The sequence below is a fragment of the Monodon monoceros genome, unplaced genomic scaffold, assembly GCF_005190385.1.
Source record: "Monodon monoceros isolate NGI ecotype Baffin Bay Population unplaced genomic scaffold, NGI_Narwhal_1 Super_Scaffold_17, whole genome shotgun sequence".
Taxonomy (NCBI): Eukaryota; Metazoa; Chordata; class Mammalia; order Artiodactyla; family Monodontidae; genus Monodon; species Monodon monoceros.
In genome coordinates this window covers 11,866,000-11,873,388 of record NW_021703773.1, presented here as the reverse complement: position 1 = coordinate 11,873,388, position 7,389 = coordinate 11,866,000, and the positions used below count along the sequence as shown (strand labels likewise).

General features: G+C 41.8%; 1 non-coding gene across 1 annotated transcript; it reads right to left on the bottom strand.

The window, feature by feature from the left end:
- Positions 1–7,003: 7,003 nt before the first annotated feature.
- LOC114897713 lies at positions 7,004–7,111 on the bottom strand. The gene has a single exon (XR_003794242.1). It is a non-coding gene; the product is annotated as a U6 spliceosomal RNA (small nuclear RNA).
- Positions 7,112–7,389: the final 278 nt, after the last annotated feature.

The following is a 7,389-nucleotide window of genomic DNA, read 5'->3' as shown; positions in this document are numbered from 1 at the left end:
CTGGTTGGGTTGAATTTTGTGTTACCTGCAACCAAAAGATTCCTAACTAATACAACTGGGGTTTTAATGTGATGATCAAGGAAACATTTTAACATTCAATGAGAACTCAACCAGAAAAGTAAACCATTTTTGCTATGAAATGTGAGCAACCAAGTTGGACCACATACATCAAAAAAGTTGATCATATATCCAAAACTTGAGACCACCAGAGAAATTCTGCAGAGTTGCAGGCTACATTCCTTCCTTTTCTCTAGCCACAAAAGTCCTTCAGACTAGCCTGTTCTCCACGCGGTTCCAGGGGCACATCTTCCCAACTGTGCTCTGAGGGTTCACGTGACTGAGAGTCCTTAGAGAAATGGAGAGTGTCTTATTTTTCTTTGTGTTCAGCACTTTGAACAGTGCCTGGCAAAGAGTAGGCCCCTAATAAATATAAATCTATAAATGGGTGGATTTATTTAACAATTAGAGATCTTCCTCGACTTATGTTGTGGTTACGTCCCAATAAACCCATCACAAGCAAAGATGAAGGGCCCTGGGTGATGGGAGTGTCTTGTCAATTTCGCTGTTGTAGGAGGCTGGGTTGGATTTGAAAGCAAGGAATACACCCTCTGTTCCATTTGAATCACTGAAGTTTTGATGTTCTTTTTAAAGGACTGTGTGAGTCAGAGGAAAAAAACAGCTTTTAAGAGTAACTCCCACATTTATTTATTCACTTATTCATATTCACTGAGTGCCTGCTACATTCCAACATTATTCAAGGCAGAATCACCCCTAATCCCCTACCTTTTGTGGGGCATGAGGCAGAGGACAAAGTAAGACCCTGGCCTGTGTCCCCCTCTTCTCATCTCCCCGAGACTTTATCCCACACCAGGAAGGGCCCTGTGCAAACTGTGTAGATGCTCCAGTCAGCTTGTCTAAGCTCCGTCCACACCCATCTGGCTAGAGTCAAAGGAGGATGGACCCCAGGAAGAGGCCTATGCAGACTCTGGGAGTATGCTTGGGGCCAAAGTGTGGGCTCTTGGTACATGTTCTGGAAGGAGGGGTGGAGGCTCCGTGTGGCATATCCACTTGGCCACACAGACTCTGCAGCGGGGAGCGGGGAGGGAGGGAGGACCAGAGGAGGGCCAGAGAGGGCCTCCTGCAGCTTACGGTGGGTAAGGGCAGTACTCATTTTAGGTACAGGGAATCCATGAAGAAAACGTGCAAAAATCTCTGCCTTCATGGTACTTACATCCCAGTGGAGGGAGACAGACTATAAACAAATACCCGAGTGAACAAGTAAACAGCTACATATAGAGGGTATTTGACAGTAATAAGTACTCTGGAGAAAACAAGAGGTACAGACAGTGCAATTTTAAATAGTGTGGGTCAAGGAAGGTATATTAGCTCCTCAGGGCTGCTATAATAAAGTACCACAAAGTAAATGCCTTAAATAAGAGAAATATATTGTCTCACAGACCTCTGAAACCAAGGTATTGGTAGGGTCTCTAAGGAACCTCAGGGTTCCTTCTGAGGCTGTGAGGGAGAATTCGTTCCATGTCTCTCTCCTGGCTTCTGGTAACCTCAGGTGTTCCTTGGCTGGTAGATGGCTATCTTCTCCTTGTCACTTCACACCACCTTCCCTTTGTATGTGTCTGTCTCTGTTTGTAAATTTCCCCTTTCTATAAGAACACCTGTCATGTTGGCTTAGGATTTCACCCTAATGAATGACTTCATTTTATCTGGATCGTCTGCAAAGACCTTACTTCAAAATAAGGTCATATTCACAGGCACTAGGGATTAGGACTTCAACATCTTTCAAAGGGACACAATTCAACCCATATCAGAAAGCTTTATTGTGAAGATGACATTTGAGCAGAAGCCCGAAGGTGAGAGGTAAGGGGGTGAGCCATGCTGAGATCTGGGGGAAGGGCTTTACAGCAGAGAGAACAGCAAGTGCAAAGGCCCTGCTTTCTCCTCCAGAATAACATTTTGGTGGGTTAATATAGTGAGCCGGGGAGGTCAAGGAGAGGGAGTCAGCGGCAGAATGACGCAGTAGGGTCAGAAATGACCCATCCGCCTCTCATGGGTGTCCTGCATAACCCCATAGTCCATCCATTTAAAGTGTTGGAGATTCTTCCATTTCCCGACTCATACACAGTATAAGGTCACTGAAAGCAGGGAAGGAGTCCCTTACCTCTTTATACCCTCATGGTGCTCAGTGAACATGTGTGATGCTGAGGGTACATTAGCCACTATCTTCTTTCATTTCCACTCCAAGAAATGGCTTGTACCTGTGAGCCCATGGGACAAAAGGGAATTTGGCTGGAGGCAGGTAAGGCAACAAAGACAAGGGAGTCAAGTTTATCACTGAAAGGTGCCTATGGAATCTTATCATCATCTATTGCCACCCTCTTGTCATGATCGCCCCAGTAACATGACAATCACTGGTAGCTTTAATTCGAATTTTCTTAGCTTTTAAAATCCTATCCTACCAATGAAAATGAGAGAAGTGAAAGAGAATAGGCAAGTTTTCTGAAATTCAAATTTGGAGTAAGAGGAACCATCTTTAGTTGAAATCTGACAGCCACTGATCAATTCCAGCATTACAGAAGGACCCACGTAGCATTGAAAATTCTGATTTATCTCATTTCTTCAGGAGTGGAATGAGCAGTTCTGTAGACGTCCATTGAATCATTCCTAACTTTCTGGCTTCCCTTATCTGCAAGTTGGAATGCTCTCTGGAGCTGTCAGCCATCACCGCCCCCCCCCCACCCCTTCCCTTCCATCCTGCCCGGACCTCAGATAACAATCCTCTCCAAACAGGCTTTGTTCCCACCATGTTTGGAATGCTTCAAAGTCAAACTGAATGTGAATAAGAACCAAAGTCGCTTCATTACATGCCATTCACCTTCCTCTCACATTCCACACCTCACTCTTAGCTGGAGGGGGTCGGGTTGTTTTCCGATCACGACTGCCGTGGCCCAGGCTTGTTGCGAGACTAAGTCCTTTGTTCCTGTCGTCCTTTGGGCCCTGGGCGCCCTTCCTCGCCGTCCCAGGTCTGCAACGGTCCCCTCCCTGTCTGTCAGAAGCCCACTCCGTATCCAAATCCTCATGTAAGACTTTGGCCCGAAGCTATTTTCTGGTGACGTGTACCCTTGGCTTCCCCCTCAGGCTGGAACAGGAAGCACAGAATCTTGTTTAAAGGATGGCAGAGGGATAAAAAGAACAAACGTCAGCTCGTTCCAGAGCCTTGCACTTTCTGGGGTTTTCAAAGTAGAAAAGTTTCCTCCAGCTTCCTTTCCAGGACTCCCCTCTCTCCTCCAAAATGGAGACGCTTAGCGCCTGGGGCCCAGGCTGGTTGTTTGTTTCATCAGGAATGTTGGGGTGGGAAAGGGAGAAGGGTGAACAACAGGCCTTGTGTATGCCCAGCAAAATCTTCTTGGAACCTATGAACTCCCAAGTATCCTTAAAGGGCTCAGAAATTAATCCGCTTTGAGCATCCCTCAGGCGACTTGCACATTCATTCCTAGTATAGTTTTAGCTTCACTCACACACAAATGCACACACGCAAACCACTGTGGGGTAGGTTTTATTATCCTCATTTTACAGATGCAGAAACTGAGGTTTGCAATGCTAAAGGTCTGTGGGTCACAGAGCTAGTAAGAGGTGAAGCCCAGATTGAATTCAGTCCTGAGTTCAAAGTCTGTACTCTTTCATTTCCTGTTATTTAAAAATAAATATTGTTGTTTTTCTGATTATCTAAGTGATATTCTTTTTTTAAATTTATTTTTCTATTGAAGTATAATTGATTTACAGTGTTAGTTTCTGGTATAGAGCAAAGTGATTCAGTTATACATATATGTATCAATATATACATATTCTCTTTCAGATTCTTTTCCCTTATGGTTTATTATAGGATATTGAATATAGTTCCCTGTGCTATACAGTAGGTCCTTGTTATTTATTTTATATATAGTAGTGTGTATCTGTTAATCCCATACTCCTAATTTATTCCTCCCCCCTTTCCCCTTTGGTAACCATAAGTTTGTTTTCTATGTGTGAGTCTGTTTCTGTTTTGTAAATAAGCTCATTTGCATCATTTTTTTAGATTCCACATACAAGCGATATCATATGATATTTGTCTTTGTCTGACTTACTTCACTTAGTATGATCATCTCTAGGTCCTCTAATCTCTATGATTATCTAAGTAGTACATATTCTTTATAGAGAATTTGGAAGACAAAATAAAATATAAAATTAAAATAATCTATAATTCCACTCTCCAGAGATAGTAGTCACTATTAACATTTTAGTCTCCTTTTCTCCAGTCTGAGTTTATGTTATGCTATCCTATTTTATGTTCTGCTTCTTTTGATGTTTTGGGTTTTCTTGCTTGTTTCTAAATAGTCTTTATTTTTCAGAGCAGTTTTAGGTTCACAGCGAAACCGACAGGAAGGTACAGAGAGTTCCCTTATTCCCCTACCCCCATATACGCACAGGCTCCCGCACTGTTGACATCCCGCACCACAGTGGTGTATTTGATACAACTGATGAACCTATATTGACATCATTATCCCCTAAAGTCCACAGTTTACATTAGGGTTCACCCTTGGTGTTGTACATTTTACAAGTTTTCACAAATGTATAATGACACATACCCACTTTTATAGTGTTAAACAGAATAGTTTCACTGTCCTAAAAATCCTCTGTGCTCCATTTATTCATCTCTTCCTCCTCTAACCCCTGAACATTCTACTGTCTCCATAGTTTTGACTCTTCCAGAATGTCATATAGTCGGAATCATAAAGTATATCGCTTTTATAGATTGGCTTCTTTCGTTTAGTAATATGCGCTTAAGTTTCCTCCATACCTTTTCATGGCTTGGTAACTCATTTCTTTTCTAGTAGTGAATAACATTCCATTGTGTAATGTACCGTAGTTTTTTTAACCATTCACCTATTGAAGGACATCTTGATTGCTTCTAGTTTTTGCAGTTATGAACAAAGATACTATAAACATCTGTGTGTAGGTTTTTGTGTGGACAGAAGTTTTCAACTCATTTGGGTAAATACCAAGGAGCATGATTGCTGGATTTGGGGTACGAGTATATTTGGTTTGGTATGAAACTGCCAAACGGTCTTCCAAAGTGGCTGTACCTGGGCTTCCCTGGTGGCGCAGTGGTTGAGAGTCTGCCTGCCGATGCAGGGGACACGGGTTCGTGCCCCAGTCTGGAAAGATCCCACATGCCGCGGAGCGGCTGGGCCCGTGAGCCATGGCCGCTGAGCCTGCGCGTCCGGAGCCTGTGCTCCGCAACGGGAGAGGCCACACAGTGAGAGGCCCGCGTACCGCGGAAAAAAAAAAAAAACAAAAAAAAAAACACCAAAGTGGCTGTACCATTTTGTATTCCCACCAGCAATGAACGTGAGTTCCTGTTGCTCCACATCCTCACCAATAGGTGATGTTGTCAGAGTTTGGGATTTTTTTCATTCGAATAGGTGTGTAGTGATATCTCACTGTTGTTCTAATTTGCATTTCCCTAATGACATATGATGTTGAGCATCCTTTTACATGCTCATTTTCCATCTTTATACCTTATTTGGTGATGTGTCTGTTCAGATATTTTGCCCATTTTAAAATTAGGTTGTTCGTTTTCTTATTGTTGAGTTTTAAGTGCTCTTTGTATATTCTGGATAACGATCCTTTTATGAGATGGCTTTTGCAAATACTTTATAACATTCTGTGGCTTGGTTTCTCATTTTCTTGACTGAGTCTTTTGCAGAGCAGAAGTTTTTTTTTTAATTTTAATGAAATCCAGCTTATCAGTTACTTCTTTCATGGAACATACATTTGGTGTTGTATTTAAAAAGTTTTTGCCATAACAAAGGTCATCTAGATATTCCCCTCTGTTATCTTGTAGGAGAGTTTTATAGTTTTGCATTCACATTTAGGTTTATGTTCCATTTTGAGTTAATTTTGTGATGGGTGTAAGGTCTGTGTGCAGATTCTTTTTTTCCCTTTCTTTTTTTTTTTGTTTTTTGCTTGTTTGTTTTTTGTTTTTATGTGGATGTCTGTTGTTGCAGCACCATTTGTTGAAAAGACTGTCGTTTCTCCATTGTATTGCCTGTCAAAGATAAGCTGACGGGCTTCCCTGGTGGTGCAGTGGTTGAGAGTCCGCCTGCCGATGCAGGAGACACGGGTTCGTGACCCGGTCCGCGAAGATCCCACATGCCGCGGAGCGGCTGGGCCCGTGAGCCGTGGTCGCTGAGCCTGCGCGTCCGGAGCCTGTGTTCCGCAACGGGAGAGGCCACACAGTGAGAGGCCCACGCACCACAAAAAAAAAAAAAAAAAAAAGATGAGCTGACTATATGTATGTGGGTCTATTTCCGGGTTCTCTGTTCTGTTCTATTGATCTATTAGTCTAATTTTTGCCAATAAAAGACTATCTTGATTACTGTCTTGAAGTCAGTTCGTGTCAGTCCTCTGACTTTGTTCTTCTCCTTCAATATTGTGTTGGCTATTCTGGATCTTTTGCCTCGCCATATTAACTTTAGAATCAGTTTGTCAGTATCCACAAAACAACTTGCTGGGATTTTGACTGGGATTGCGTTGAATCTATAGATCAAGTTGGAAAGAACTGAGGTCTTGACAATGTTGAGTCTTCCTATCTGTGAATATGGAATAGCTCTTCATTTATTCAGTTCTTTTATTTCTTTCATCAGAGTTTTGTAGTTTTCCTCACATAGATCTTGTTCATGTTATTTGAGATTTATACTTAAATATGTCATTATTGGGGGTGCTAATTTAAATGGTATTGTTTTTTATTTCAAATTACTGATATATAGGAAAGTGATTGACTTTTGTATTTTAACCTTGTATCCTGCAACCTTGCTATAATCACCCAACTTTAGTTCCAGGGTTTTTTTGGTCAATTCTTTCAGATTTTCTACATAGACAGTCATGTCATCTTCAAACAAAGACAGTTTTATTTATTTCTTCCCAACCTGTATACCTTTTTTTTTCTTTAAATATGGAACGCTTCACGAATTTGCGTGCCCATCCTTACGCAGGGGCCATGCTAATCTTCTCTGTACCATTCCAATTTTATTATACGTGCTGCTGAAGTGAGCACTCCAACCTGTATCCCTTTTATATCCCTTTCTTGTCTTGTTGCATTAGCTAGGACTTGCAATACAGTGTTTAAAAGAAATGGTGGGAGAAAAATATCCTTGCCTTGTTTCTGATCTTAGCAGGAAAGAATGTAGTTTCTCATCATTTGTTATATTAGCCATAGTTTTTCTGTAGATGTTCTTTATCAAATTGAGGAAGTTCCTGCTCTGTTCCTAGCTTGCTGAAATTTTTTACCATGCATGGGTGTTGGATTTTGTCAAATACTTTTTCTGCATCTAT